Source organism: Ursus arctos, unplaced genomic scaffold, assembly GCF_023065955.2.
Source record: "Ursus arctos isolate Adak ecotype North America unplaced genomic scaffold, UrsArc2.0 scaffold_36, whole genome shotgun sequence".
Lineage (NCBI taxonomy): Eukaryota > Metazoa > Chordata > Mammalia > Carnivora > Ursidae > Ursus > Ursus arctos.
The window spans coordinates 15,732,484-15,748,309 of record NW_026623050.1 but is presented as its reverse complement, the minus strand read 5'-3'; the positions used below and the strand labels follow the sequence as shown (position 1 = coordinate 15,748,309).

Genomic DNA, 15,826 nt, shown 5'->3' with positions numbered 1-15,826 from the left:
GGGAATTGATGAAATCTTAATTAGTTCATTTCATTGCGATTAGATTGAATTGACACAAAGGGACTAAATCTGCTTGGTGGTCCCATTCTCAAGAGTAGAGCCTGTTCTCCACCTTTTGTTGTAGAATTCCCTCATCTCTGCATGTCTAGCGAAGTATTTGCACTTGTTGAGTGAAAATATTGGATCAGGCATGACCGGTTGCTATAGGTGGTTTATCTGTCTGTTTACTTAAAATGGTAATTTGTTGGCTTTCTTAGCTGTCTTGGCAGTAGAGCTAGACTTATTTACATGTTTTGAGAAACATGATGCTATTTATTCTGTTGAGAAGAGCTGCATGGCTTCATGTTCTTAAGTATAAAAATTTCCATCTCTTCATTTTGATGAAATACGTGCAAAGTTGGAGGACAAAGTAAGAGGGTGAGTAAATTAGGGAAAACATTTCTCTCAAGTACTCAGATATTTAATCAAAATTCCTTTAACATAATTGACTGGATTGTTGTGAGGACAAATTGAGGTGACCATTGAGAAAAATCTTTGGAAACTCTAGATTACAGGCAGGGACATTTCTAAAAAGTAAGATTTTTAAAGCAAAATAAGGTTTTTTTTAAAAAAAACACAGAACTTCTAGTGTTCTGACAATGTATATGCTACCTAATGAAGATTAAAAATTAAGCACTGGTCAGGTAATATTATCTAGTGGGAATATATACCATTTACCAGTTTAGCTATTTTTAAGTGTACAGGTCAGTGTGACATTAAACACAATCACAATGCTGTGTAACTGTCACCACTGTTGATCTCTGGAATGTTTTCATCCCAATCTGAAACTCTGTACCCAGTAAATACCCTCCCATTTCCCCTCCTCCCAGACCCTGGCTACCTCTATTCTTTGCCTATGCTAGTAACTCATACAAGTGGAATTATTACAATATTTTCCTTTTGTGTCTGGCTTATTGCACTTAGCATAATGTGTTCAAAGTTTATCATGTTGCATCATGTATGAGAATTTCATTCTTTTTTTCTTAAGATTTTATTTATTTGAGAGAGAGAGAGAGCGCGCGCGCACCCGTGCATGAGTGCGTGAGAGAGAGCTTGAGGGGGGTGAGGGGCAGAGGGAGAAGCAGACTGCCAGCTGAGCAGGGAGCCTGATGTGGGGCTTGATCCTGGAACTCTGGGATCATGACCTGAGCCGAAGGCAGATGCTTAACTGACTGAGCCACCCAGGCTCCCAGAATTTCATTCTGTCTTAAGGCTGAGTAATATTCCATTGTATTTGTATACCATATTTTGGGTAGCCCTTTACCCATCAATGGACATTTGGGTTGTTTTCACCTTTTGGCTATTGTGGATGCTGCTGCTGTGAATGTTGGTGGACAAGTATCTGTTTGAGTCTCTGGTTTCAGTTCTTTTGGGTATATATCTGCAAGTGGAAAAAGTAGAGCTTTTATTTTTTAAAATTTTATTTTTAACCAAAAGAAAGCTAGTATAGCTTCATTTTAATTAGATGAAATAGATTTAAGGCCAAATCAGTACAAAAGATAAAATGGTTATATTTTATAATATACATTTTATAATAATTTTAACACGTTGACTAGAAAATTAGTAATTGTAAGTTTTTTACTCTCTGAAACTTAGATTTAATATAGATAAAGCAAAAAAATGGACAGAAATAGTAAGAATAAGCAATTCTATATATAATGGGAGATTTTAGATGTACCAATCTCAGTAGTAGAACAAGCTGATTAAAATGAGAGTTTTAATTGACCAAATGGACATAGAGACAACACATTTTTAAAAATAACTTTCTACATACTGGGTCATAAGGCAAATCTTTTAAAGGATTGAAATGATACAGATCACGTTAATTGTACTAAGATCACACAGCAGGCTCTTATTGAATGGCTTATGAAATTAATAAAGCAGAGATTTTAAACCCTCCTTTTCCCCCTTTTGGTTATCCAGAGCACGTTTATCTCCTCTGTTCATGCCATAAAGAGTGAGCAGTTGCTTTCTTCATCTTCAATGTGCTGTAGGCCTCCATCCTTTCCCCTACGCTTCTCCTCCTCCTCTGAATTTCATACTTCGAGATGTAGTTAAAAGGAGTCTGAAAGCTGACCCTAACCGCTCTATGCCTATAGCAAGTTCTATTCACATTAGGTCTATCAACTGGCACTACTTTGGGGACTGACAGATTAAAGTGAGCTAAGAAAAATTAACTTGAGGGGTGCCTGGGTGGCTCAGTCGGTGGAGTATATGCCTTTGGCTTAGGTTGTGATCCTAGGGTCCTGGGATCGAGCCCTGCATAGGGCTCCCTGCTCAGTGGGGAGCCTGCTTCCCCCCCCCCACTCATGCTCTCTCTTGCTATCCCTGTCTCTCTCTCTCAAATAAGTAAAATCTTTAAAAAAAATTAACTTGAGGGCATATTATAAATGGAAATCTAGTAGACATGGAAAGTATCATACAGAAAACTATACTTTAGACTTCAGCTTCAGTTCATTTGATAAATTACTCTCTGCTGGGCGCTGTTGGTGATGACCAGGAATGAAACAAGAGCTCTGTTTTCAAGCAGCTCGTATTCCGGAGGAGGATGGATACCTATTTAGTAAGTGACAAAACCACACAACAAGGCTATTACTGTTCATTGGTTTATTCAGCATCCCTCAAGCACCTACTGCACGTTGCTCTAGGCCCTGGCTGTAGACCCAAAGACAAAGTCCCTGTTCTCCCAAAGCTGACTTTCTAGTGGGGGGGAACTGGACAATAAACAAGGAAATATGCAGTATAATAGCTGTGTGCTTTCCTGTGGAGGAAAATAAAGCAAGATAAGGGATGGAGAGGGGCAGGGGTGTGTGTGTGTTGTTTTAGGTAGGCTGACCGGGGTGGGCTTCTCAGAGTTGGTGACTTTGAGCACAGATCTGAATGAAGTGAGGGAGAGAGTCAAGGTGATATGTGGGCAATAAGACGGCCTGAGAGAGGGGTAGCAGCATCTGCTGTAACGTTACATTTCAGAGATGGGTAAAGAGCATTGGGACTTAAAGTAATGGGACAAATAAATCTGATGCTCTGTGATTTTAAGTACATAATTCTAGGACACTGTAAAATCATTTTTTAAACACCCAAAGATCTATCTCCAAGGGTATTTAATGGCAAGATACTTGCATTTTAAAATGAATATTTCAAAATAATATGAAATCATGGCTAGCCCCCGCCCCCCACGCATGTGCGTGCGTTATGAGAGCTTCTGTGCGTGAGGTTAATGTGAGGTAGTCATTCTGTGGTTTTACTGTGAGTGTGGTAAGCCCTTCTGTCCCACCTTCTTCTGCCATTAGGATTCCTCATTCCATCAGTGTTGTTAATTTGGAGCAAAATATAATTAAATCAGTTCTGACTGATTAGTATAGGAAGAACTAGAGCATTTTAAATCAATTTAGAACTTTCAGAAGCATTTAACAAGAATATACTGAGGAAGCTGAAGAAAGATATCCCTAGTGTCGAAATTTCAGGGAGAATGACAAGGGCTGGTGAATTTTTTTTTTTTCAAATGTCAAAAACTTTTGGGCAAATGGAACAAAACCACAACACATAGCTCCTTAATGTGGCAGTCTTTTTTTTTTTTTTTTAATAGTGCAGGACTGCGTGCATGCATGGGTGGGAGGGAGAGAGCATGTGTGCGAGAGAGAAGGGGTTGCAAAACTGAAGACTCAGTCCTTATAGACCTCATCTCAAACTGGGAGGGGAGATAGCAGACACTGTAGAATAAGTGCCAGTGGATGGTATCGAACCTAGTCTGTGGCCATGTCCAAGAGGGAGGGACCAGAGATGCTCAGAATCAGAAAATGGTCCTTTAAAGCCAGGTTTGCAAGTGAGAAGATGAAGGAAAAGGTCTCCCAGGAGGAGAGGATGAAATGGGCTGAGATCCCCAGTGGGGATGTGCCGTTGATGTTTAGGTAAAGGAGAGGGATCCTGATGGATTAGGACAGAGGATCTGGCTTGGAGATTGTAGGGTTAACTTTGGAAAGATCAATAGAAGGCCAAGGAGAAAAGGAGAGCTCTGTGCTTTCCTTCTTTTATAAGTTGCTTTCTGACTCATTAACTTATCAGGTAATAGGGAGGATCATCCCTGCTCCCTCATTGGTCTGCTGTTAGGGGGGACACCCATAGATCTTAAGATGCACCCCATAAACAAAACCATTATCTTCTAAGAACTTCATTTTTATTGGTTGGCACACAATCTCACTGTAAAAAATGTAAACACTACTTTTCTAAGAACCAATGAAGTATTTTTTTCCAGGGCCCACCAGCCCTTCCACCCCTTCCAACCCTGTACCATTTTTTGGAGGTGACTATTGTTAAAAATTTCTTTCTGCTTATTTTTATTCATTCAGTCAACAAGTGTTTATTGAATGCCTATTATGGAAACAGGGATACAACAGTGAAAGAAGTCTCTGCTCTCCAGGAGCTTGTATCTTACTGGGAAGAAGCAGGCAGTCAACAGCAAGCCCATTTAAAATATTTTACCAAATGGAATTATCCTATACATACTCTTGCAACTTGCTCTTTTCACTTGACAGTATATCTTAGACATCTTTCCATGTCCGTCTAAAGAGGCCTACCTCTTTAATTGGTACTCACTAATACTTATTGACCATCTGCTGTCCTTCAAGGTACTGTCTTAGTCACAATAAATCTCTATGGTAGGTAATGTAATTTTCATCTTATTACAGAGGAAAGATCGAGGCCAAAACAGGTTTGGGAACTTGCTCAGAGTCACCTGGTTAGTCTCTGCTGGAACTAGATTTGAACCCAGACCATCTGATCCTTCGGTCCAGTTCCATCCCTCTTGATGGCTGCGTAGTATTCCTTTACATGGATGTGTCTTCACTTACTGGACTAATCCTCTATTTTCAAGCCATTTTTAGTTTTTTCCTATCACAGACAGTGCTATAATGAACATTTATACAGATATGTGTACAGATCATCTGTGGGGTAAATTCCTAAGAGATGGAAACATATACATTTCTATATTTGATAGACAATACTTAGTTTCCCTTTAAAAATATTTTACCAACTTCAGGGCACCTGGGAGGCTCAGCTGGTTGAGCACCTTTGGCTCAGGTCGTGATCCCTGGGTCCTGGGATTGAGCCTGGCACTGGTCAGCGGGGGGGTGGGGGGTGGGGGGGGGTGGAGGGGGTGGGAGGGGTACCTGCTCAGCAGGGAGTCTGCTTCTCCCCCTCCCTCTGCTATTCTTCCTGTTTGTGCATGTTCTCTCTCTCTGTTAAATAAATAAAATCTTTAAAAAAATAAATTTTTTACCAACTTCTACACTAATATTGTAGGAGAAGGTGCTGATTTCTTTTTATCTTCTTCAACAAAGGGAATTACCAAACTTCTAGTAGTTGCTAATATAGTAGGTTAAAAAGTGGTATAGAAATTATACTTAAAAACACTTTTTAAAGAGTTTTTCATTTTAAATGTCTTAAAGAAATGATTGCGTCTTATAGGCTGTTCTTGGTTATTTTTATCATGCAAGGAAGAAAGCCATCACTCTCGTTTCAAAAAAAAATCTACAGTTTCTTGTGACTGGGGAGGCTTGGCAGGGAAAGCCCTTCCTTTCTCTCTGATCTGGCTGTCTGTGGAGGTGCGAGGGCTCAGTACCAGGATTTTCCAGGAGAGTGGAGTTGATATGTGCAGAGGATCAACTTGCTGTGGTTATAGAAATGTGATTAAAATGTATTTGGTGTCCCCATCCCCCATCCCCCTCCCTTTGATGGGTATTAAGGATGTTGTGATGAGCACTGGGTGTTATTTATATGCAACTAATGAATCATTGAACACTACATCAAAAACTAATGATGTACTATATGCTGGCTAACTGAACATAATAAAAAAAAATAATAAACATGTGGAAAATAATTTAAAAAATGTATTTGGTTTCAGTACTTAACTGCAAATCTGATGCAACTTCTGGAAAACCCATAAATGGGTTTAGACATACTTAGAAGAAGACATAATCTTTTCTTTTAAAAATAGACACAAACCAAAATATTTTGTTTTCATCTAATCCCATCTTAAAAACAGGAACCCCCTCAACGTGATTCTGAACTAAAAAGTTTAAATACATTTCCTATGTGCATTTATTTTTTGGCATCCTCAAGGATTAATTGTTTGCATTACTCTGAGTTGAAATTAAGAATGTTTGGAAAAAGTGTCTTGATTCTTCATATTAAATGTTGCTTGAGTGTGCTTAGCTTTCACCCATAAGATAGTAAAACTCCCCTTGCAATGATTTTTAAAAAATGCTAATTCCTTCATCTCTGGGAAAAACAGGTGGGAACTCTGAAGATATTTGCTTATTTTTCTTAGTCGAGGGCTGATGAAAGTTTGGTAAGCAGAAGTGGTAACTGCGACTTCTTCCGTTGTCCGCGTCCATCCTTCTGAACTCTTGGTTCCCACAGAGGAAGCCATCCTGCTGAAGCCAGCCTCTAGGGAGCTTCCTTTTGTTTCTTCAAGATTAACCAGTTCTGCCCTGGCAGCAGTAGCAGGCAACTCTAGAAGGAGAGACTCTTCTGGGCTTTTGGTATTTTTCCAAGGAGTGTTTTTCTCCCCCAGTTCCTCACTGGTGGCGTAGCCGCTTTCCTACAAAGCCATCTTCTTTTTCTGATGAGATGCTGATTCTGATCTGCCATCTAGCAGCTTCCGGTAGCGGTAAGTGGTCAAGAGTGTTTTTCCGGGAGTTGATCTCAGGTTTTCAAGAATGTCCCCTAGAGACCCAGTTTGTTTTCTATTTAATTGCTAGAGCTTTTTGTTTTCTATTTAATTGCTTTTCTCATTGTTCTCATTGACATGATCATGGAATGGGTACCTGTTTGATCTCCCCGCATCCTCCTTTTTGGGAGAGAGGGTTAGGTCCAGGCTGAGGTGAGTCTGGGGGGAGCATTCAAGGGTTGGTGAGGCCAAGAGGAAAGTCAGCTCCGGGCTGACTGGAGCTTTCTGTTTCTCTTTTCTAGGTTGTTCTTTTGTTTTGCTATTTTCACCTTCTGGTATGGTTGAGGTTTAGCAAACCGTCTTTATTATTCTCTTACTAAAAATTATTTAGAAACTAGTTGGGTTTGAGAAATAGAATATTTTCTTTATTTTTCAAATTTTTATTTTGCTAGGATCACCTATTTTTTTTTTTTAAGATTTTATTTATTTGAGAGAGAGCACAAGCAGGGGGCGTGGAAGAGGGAGAAGCAGGCTCTCCACTGAGCAGGGAGGCTGATGTGGGGCTGGAACCCAGGACCCTGGGACCATGACCTGAGCTGAAGGCAGACGCTTAACTGACTGAACCATCCAGGTGCCCAGCATCACCTATTAAATGGCCAATGGGAGTAGCATCTAGGTCCATTTCTTTTTGGCTCGTGAGTGTTGGTCATTTCCTTTGGGAGTAGTTGATTTCATTTTTTTTTCAAGGGGATTGTATCTAGCTTTCCCATTCAAGGTATTGTTTATTCTATGACCAATTCATGTTTTAAACATGAACAGTTTGTTACTAAACTACCCTTCGAGGCTGGAGTGGTATGATTTTTAGTGCTGAGATTTGTCTGAACTGAGAAATTGATACTTCTGGCTATTTGGTTGATAAACATGAGAGTGTCTCAGGTTCCTGGTTAATAATTAGCTGTTTTGAAAAGAAAGGAAGTTGGTGAGAAATTTTAATTGGAGGCTGAAGGCTTATTAGAAAGGAGAGGAGGAAAATATAAGACTGTGTGTGGAATTATCAACATGTATTCCTGAATGGTCACCTTTGCTTGGGTGTTGTTCTGTGCTAGCCTTTACTGCAAAATGTAAATTCAGAGTGATTTTTTTAAAACCTAAAGTTATTTATCTTGTGCTTTTATATGGTTTTATCATGCATGCATCTTTAAAAACGAGGGATCAAGTAATTTTTTGTGCCCCTGGACACATTTTTGTGCACAGGACGATTTTATTTAGTTCTTACCTGGTTAATTGGAAATTTTCATTTAGTTGGAAAAGATTTAACCTCTTGTTTCAAAGTAAATTAGAAATTGTAGCTCCCCTAGAAATCTTTTTAATGTGTGTATTCTAGATGCTTGTATTGCATATACAAGAAATAGATGCTGGTATTTTCAGGATTTCTCACAAAAAGGTGTCCAAGAAAATGGTAACCTCCAAGTGTTCCTCATGCCTCAAATCTTTTGACTTCTTAGCAATTTTATTTTTCAAATTTTAATTTCTGATTAAATATTAAATGTAAATAATAAATATGTTGGTCATTGCATTTTCGGAAATGTTTTATCCTTTCTCTCTCTTCCATTTCTTTGGTCAACTCCAGCTTGTTGAGCCCCTACCCCATGTCAGGCTCCATGCTAGATGCCCAGAGGAACACACACCACAGTAGAAAAACCTGAGCATTTCGTTTCAATATATCCTTCTCCAACACTTCTTTGGAAGTTGGGTGTTCCCTAGGACCTGTCCTCATCCTTTTGTTTACTCATGCTTACCCTCTGTCCTCTCCTCAATCGTTTTTATTCTTGTTCTTCTTGAGTGAGCTCATTCATTTCCCATGACTTCAATGCTTGCATATATGTTGATGATTCCAAGTCTACTAAGTCTCTTTTCTCTTTAGTGCTAAGGATTTTTAATGATCAAAAGAAATTTCAAGACTAATGTGTTCAAACTGAATTTATTATTCTCCCATCCCAATTCCTGCCCCTCTGTTTTCTGTTCCTTCCTCCTTCCCTGCTGTACTTGTCATTTTAGTTAATGGCACCCCTGTCCCCTCATTGTCCTGAGCCAAAAACCTCTAAGGCAACCCAGATTCTTCCTTGTTCTGCACGCCAACATATGGACCATTTATAAATGCTGTCAATGCAACTGCAGAAACATTTCTAGAATCCAGCTCCACTTGCCTGTTGTCATTGCTCCCCCATCTCTTTCCATGCCAGGCCATGCTATGAGAGTAACCTTCCTGAAAGTGCTGATAGCATGTGCTTGCATAGAGACACACAGAGTGCAGTAACCGTGGACAAGGAGGGGCTGGATTCTAACCATATCCTTCTCTGAGAGACCTCTTCCACCTCCCCATTACCTGCAGGTCTTGAACACAGCCCTGCCCTGTGTCACCTTATCATCAAACGAGGATGATAGTCCTTGCCTATAGAATTTTGATGAGGATTAAATGAGATGACATATGTCAGGTGCTTAGCACAAGGCCAACTACCAAGTAAATGGTGGTGACGATGATGACAACAATGATGAAGATGATCGCTTCTTTTAGAATCCATCTCTGTCTGGCCAGCTCCATGCCCCCTCTAATCTCCTTGCCATGACTGTCACTGCTCCCCAAACTGTCCCTTCCCTTCCCTTTCGCAATACTTGGTCTTTCCACAAGCTGTTCCTTTTGTCCGTCCTTACCTCATTTTGTTGGGAAAACTGTTTCCTTTTCAAAAGGATTCAACTCAGAATCACTTTCTGTGACGCCCTATCTGACTCTGCAAAGCAGGCTTGGTGTCTCCATGGTGCCCAGTCCTTGCTTCCGTCATAGCCATTCAAATGATCTGTGTATTTGTTTTTATCTTTCCCAGACTACAGGCTTTTGAAGGACAGATGTAGGACCTAACAGTACTTGCCTCCCTCTACCCAGCCCAGGTTTGACGTAGAAGAGGCACCCAAATGGGCACCTAGGTATCTCAGTCAGTGAAGAGTCCGACTCTTGGTTTCAGCTCAGTTCATGATCTCAGGGTTGTGAGATCGAGCCCTGCACCGGGCTCTGCGCTCAGTGCACGGAGTCGGCTTGAGATTGTCTATGACTCCCATGCCCCCACCCTGCCGCACTCATGTTCTCTCTCTCTCAAATAAATAAATAAAATCTTAAAAAATTAAAAAATAGGTACCTAATAAGTGTTTGAGAGCCGTCCTTCCTGATGTTCAAATTTGACAGGAGGGTTTTGTTTTTGTTTTTAAGATTTTATTTATTTGACAGAGCACAAGCGGGGGGAGCAGGCAGAGGGAGAAAGAGAAGCAGGCTCCGCACTGAGCAGGGAGCCTGATGCGGGGCTGGATCCCAGAGTCTTCGATCATGACCTGAGCTGAAGGCAGATGCCCAACTGACTGAGCCACCCAGGAGCTCCTGGCAGGAGGTTTTTACTTATGGAGAGTTAAACATACATTTAAGAAAAAAATACAGCTTTTGTTTCTTGAGTCCTAACTTTGTAGCAGGAGGCACTGGTGCTAATTTCTTTGTAGGCATGCCTGATGATCCTGTGAGTTACTCTGATTGTCCCTGTTTACAGAAACCCAGGACTTAGAAGAGAGGGAACTTGCTGGATGTTACAGAGCTGGCAGGGCCAAGCCCAGCTGTCTGACTCATGGAATGGTGGAGGAAAAGGGAAGTGAGAGGGGAAGGAAGATGAGGAAGGCAGGGGAGACATGTTTGGGAGAGAAGGGCAGCACGAGGGCAAAAGTGCACTAGAGAGGCAGCAAGAGTAGGCTGGGAAAGACAGAGAAACAGAAAAAGAAATGAGGGGAGCAAAGATGAAAGTGAGCGGGGGATAAACAAGAGGAGGAAGGGAAGCAGCGTTCCCACCACTTCAGAATCTTGTGGCTGGGTAACAGCTGCATGCCTAACAGAATATAAACAGACCGCAGTGTTGACATGACAACTCACAACAAAATTAATCTAATACACATTATATAGGAAATAGAATAATTTGTTAGGGAATGGTAATTATATCTAATTGCTAAGCAATTTATAAATTTGGCTGTACAATGATCACTAACACACACACACACACACACACAGGCTTAAATTGTGTTCACTTGTACTTTTGTCCATTATGGACAGTCAACAAGTGCTATGGCTGTTGGCAGCTGTCACTGACAATAAACATGATTAAAACACTATACCTCCTACCCACACATCATATTCAATGCTGCACACGTGCATGACAGAAGCTCACTCATTCCTCCCAAGGCTGAGATTTCCCTGCGGTACCAGGATCTCCCTTTCCTGGGTCTTATCGCTGTGCTTCAGCCTCACCTCCTCCATCCCTCAGGGGCCTGGCACTGAGGGCCCCAGGGAATATTCTTGGGCCTGTAGGCAGGGTTGCCAACAGATATGACCACAAGGTCGTCTTGTCCAAGGGTGGGAGGACTTACTGAGGCTTTGCTTTTTTGCCTTTGGGAACCTGGAGCCTGAGGAAGGAAAGGGAAAAGGGTAGGACCAGAGAAGATGGAGGGCAGGGGAGGGAGGCGAGAAGGGGCTGGTTCCCTGATCCTGCCCTCCAGCTTCCCATCCTCAGATGCCACTATTGCTCAGGCAGGCAGACTTTTCAAGGCTTACCGATATCCGCCCTGGCGCTGCCCCCCCTCCCTCAGTCAGCCCCCCTCCTTTCCATTCTTGGTTGGCTTAGTCCTCAGAGGCAAGGTGAGTTGGGTTAGGAAGCAAGTGCCTGAGTGAAAAACATGAAGGAAAGTTAAGAAAACAGGGAAGGGAAAATGGGAGATTGAAAGAGGAAAAAAGGGAGGGAGTAGAAGAAAAGACAAATGGGAGGTGGGAAGGGAACACAGTTTTATGTAATGAACCGTATTTACATGTATATTTACCCTCACAGCAACTCTAGGAGGAAGGCATTATTGTCCCTATTTTACAGATTCGAAGATTGAGGCTTAGGAAGGGGAAGTGACTTGGCCAAAGTAACACTAGATAGAGAGTAGCTAGCTGGGATTGGAATTGTATTATCCTAAAAGTGTCTATGGTATAGTGTTTCCAAGTATAGTACAGTGTTTCCAAAGAAGAGGAGAAAGCAGAGCTGGGGAATGAGGAAGGCAAGCAGAGAGCAGAGAGGGGAGAAGAGAGAAGAAGATGGGAGGTCCTCACAAGGGGTGAGGTCTGGGGTTGGGTTTATTGAAGCTGTATGGATCCTTTCTCCTCTGGTCCATTTGTCCCTGAGTCCTGAGAACTGGAGAGTAGGATCCCCCCAGGGAGGCACTCTGGTTCCTCTCTAGATTCTGATTTGAAGACAGGCAGGAATGGGTTCACCTGGGCAGCACTCTGGGAAGGTAAGGAGAAGCTGCCAGGAATGTGTCCCATGTTGCTCTCTTAGCATCCACTGCTCCTCTCTTTTCCTCTACTGCCTCAGCTCCTTTCTTCCCCCTTTCTTCTCTGATCTCCTCCAATTCCTTTGCCTTTCTGTCACCCTACCTAGTATTTTCAGTCTTTCTCTTTCCACCGTTTACCCTCCCCTCAGTTTACCCCCAGGGCTGTGCCCCATTACAAACACATCTCCTCTTTAAAGTTTCGTTATCCATTCACACGTATCTCCTTTGCTTTATTGTAGAAATGTCTTGAAGGAAGTTAGACTCACTGTCCTCATTTCATCCTAATGTTTATTTGACAAACTTTGTCAAAGTTCAGAAGGCTGCCTTCAACATAACTAATATCTAATGAGCCTTTTCATCATGTGTCCCCATCCCCAGCAGCCCATCCAGTAGGTTCTGAGTATATTTGCCCTGGATTCTGTAATGAATTAGTGGAAAAAGTAGGAATCCAAGGTTAGCCTGTTTGACTCCAAAGGACAAGCTTCCAACCACCACATCCTGCTGCCCCTTGAGCCGATCAGTGGAATGGCTGTTCCCTCGGAGGCCTCTTGGTGAATTTACTGCATCTAGAATGGATTGTTTATCCTGTCGATTTTGGACTGTAATTCAACAGCATACCGACACCAGATTTATCTTTCTGAGTTAGACTAATATTAGCTCAGGAGACTGGTAATATAAAATAAGGATGATAATTTATTAATTTAAAACATGTAATATAACTGTCAGGAGGACCAGAACGTTCACTTCGGCAGGCATGACTAGTGCGCTCTTTCCCTGTAGACAGACTTCTGTGGGAGAGCAAGTTATTATCAGCAGGTTGCTTGGTGATTGTGGAATTGGAGCAGGGGGAATTAACTATAATAACCTGATTGTTCAATGGCCTTAGATCATTAAAGGGAATCTCCATTTTAATCCTTTGTTTAAAATGTGGAGTCCCCTGCAATTAGGTGTACCCATTTCCACTATAGGCAGAGACCTTGTGAAATCCTGTTATGGACAGGATGCTCTCTTTGCATATAGCTGCTTAAGTAGCATTTCTAACTTGGACGTCTTATCACCCTCAGTCTCAAGGTGTCTGAAACCAGCTCCTGATTTTCCCTGAACAAACTAGAGTCTTCCTTTGACTTTGTAATTTTTTGCATTAGAAGAACTGTCTTTTGTAACCAAGATTCAAAACCTGAACTGGAAATGTAAAAAAAAATCTGATGGAAGCATAACTTTCAATCTTTTCTGAAAAAAACCACTCGTTGCCTTTAGAAATGAATTCATATATATAAAAGCCCTTTGCTATTACTTAGCCATTAGCCACTCCTTTCTCTGTCTTCCTCTTTTTCCATACCTCTCTCTCTCTCTTTTTAAGATTTTATTTATTTGAGAGAAAGAAAGCAAGAGAGTGAGAGAGAGCATGAGCAGGGAGAGAGGTAGAGCCACCCAGGTGTCCCTATACCTTTTTCTTCTACCCCCCCCCCGACTTTCACACAAGGAAAGCACCATCTTAATCCCCTGCATAAGACAAAACCAAGAATTAAATGAGACCTGCCAGCAGCTTTCCTTTTTCTATTTCCTCTACTTTGGGGTGATATCAAAAACAAGGAGTATTCGTACAGATATTTTTTGCTTCAGCATTTGGAAATGGTTGAATTTCGGAATCCTAAGTTCCTACTTCTAGAGCTAGATTTCACATTAGCAAACCTTTTCTCCCACCTTATTTGTCCACACCATTTCCTTAGACCTTAGCTGGTCTGAAAGTTCAACAAAAGATGGCTTTTTCTTTACTCGGACATCTTTTAGAATTCGTGTCAGCTGGAGTATTTTGGTGAGTTGATAAATGTCCAAGAATAAAAGCACTAAATTTCACTTCTTCAAAGTTAAACTAGAATCTGCTACATTAGTGTGACTCCTCTGTTAAGTATGCCTGGAATTGCTGCTGTTACAGGGAAAGTATTGGATTGGAGGAAACACGAGCCTGAAGGTCAATTCTTGATTTTTTGTTGTAACTTTCTGTCTTAGGGAGTGAAAACACTTGGATAGGATCATTAATAAGAAAAAACTTTGACAAGTCTTGTAGAAATATTAATATTTACAATTGTGAATGTATAATCACTCTGGATTAATTATAAAGTGGAGAAGATTTTCTACAAAAGTCAAAACAGCTAAAATTCACAAAATGAGTTTATTCAGTATCTTTGAAATAAAAAAAGGTTTTGAAGACCTTTTGGAATGAGGTATTAGAGAAATTAAAAGCATGAAATAGCTGTATGGCTTAGAGGTAGTTTTAGGAAGGATATGGTATTGCTTTGTTTGTTTGCCTAGGAGCTGTTAAAATGAGAAGTGTTTGCAGAAGTATCTAAAATAAGAGAGGGAAGTGGTGATATCATTGATATATATGCTTTGGTGGCGTTTATATTATATATTCATCTTTTGAACTGGTTGTCTGTTAGTACTAAACCATTAAAGCAATGTAGCAAACCATTAAGAAAGAGTAAGTTGGCCAGTGGCCAGTACTCTTATTAAGTTCCTGAGAGATTGAATTTCTTCTGCCTACATTCTAATTGCCACCTGTCAGGGTGTAGAATCCCTTTTGCCCTCTTTCTTAAAGAATCATTCTTCCTTTTACCTGCTCCCGGGACTCCGAACCCATGAAAACATATGTTGACTTAGTCTCAGGAGAGAATTTTAAAGCCCTAACAAGTTGGCTTAGAACTTGCAGAGGAGCCTTAACTGGCTGGCCAGATGGGGCCACCAGATCCAGATGTCATTGTCACAGAATCCATTCAGCCTGCTCCCATTTTGTATCTTTTGTGACTGTTTTTTAGAACAAAGATAGTCCTTGGATGAAAACTCTTTTATCCATATTATTTCTTTATTTCTTTTATTATTTTATTTTTAAAAGATTTTATTTATTTGACAGAGACACAGCGAGAGAGGGAGCACAAGCAAGGGGAGAGTGAGAGAGGGAGAAGCAGGCTTCTTGCTGAGCAGGAGTCTGATGTGGGGGCTTGATCCCAGGACCCTGGGATCATGATCTGAGCCGAAGGCAGACACTTAACAACTGAGCCACCCAGGTGTCCCGATTATTTTATTTTATTTTTTTAAAAGATTTTATTAGAGAGAGCGAGCAGCACTCCAGCACAAGTGGGGGGAGGGGCAGAGGGAAAAGCTGGCCCCCCACTGAGCAAGGAACCCCACACAGGGCTAGATCCCAGGACCCTGGGATCATGACCTGAGCTGAAGGCAGTCACAACTGACTGAGCCACCCAGGCGCCCCATCCTTATAATTCCTTGCAAGAAGGCCTTACCTCAAAAAAAATCTTTTCAGTGTATCTTTTCTTTCCTTCTTTTTAAAAAAGTAGCTTGAGTGCCTCCTTTTTTCTCCTCCAAGCTTTGCAAATATTTCTCTTCTTTCTGTTCTTCAGTTTGCCTGCAACACTCTTCCTATTGCTAAGCAAATGTTGATCTTTGAGGTTTGTCCCAGGCTGGAGATGGGGGGTATAAAAGAGGATGGGGACTGGCCAGAAGGAGGGAGTAGATGAGAAAAGCATGGTGGCCCCCAGCTTGGGAAAATCTAAGACATTCTGGCATGTGGGGTTGGGTTCTGGGAAGGGATAGTTGCTAAAAGGGAAGTGCCTTTACACTTATTGTGGTGAGCGTTGAGTAATGCATAGAATTGTCAAATCCATACGTGGTACACCTGAAACTAATATAACATTGTATGTTAATTAT

At 41.3% G+C, this 15,826-nt stretch overlaps 1 protein-coding gene across 2 annotated transcripts in view; it reads left to right on the top strand.

Moving 5' to 3' along the window:
• The first annotated feature begins 6,331 nt into the window (after positions 1 to 6,331).
• The window catches only part of ATP8B4 (ATPase phospholipid transporting 8B4 (putative)), a 226,417-nt gene continuing 216,922 nt past the window's right edge, over positions 6,332 to 15,826 (top strand). The window contains exon 1 of one of the 2 annotated variants that reach the window (XM_026518454.4): positions 6,332 to 6,706. The gene's annotated coding sequence lies outside the window, so the exon portion shown is untranslated. Of the gene's footprint in view, positions 6,707 to 6,748; positions 6,920 to 15,826 lie in introns of those variants that run through there. The other variant, XM_026518456.4, reaches the window with a different exon arrangement.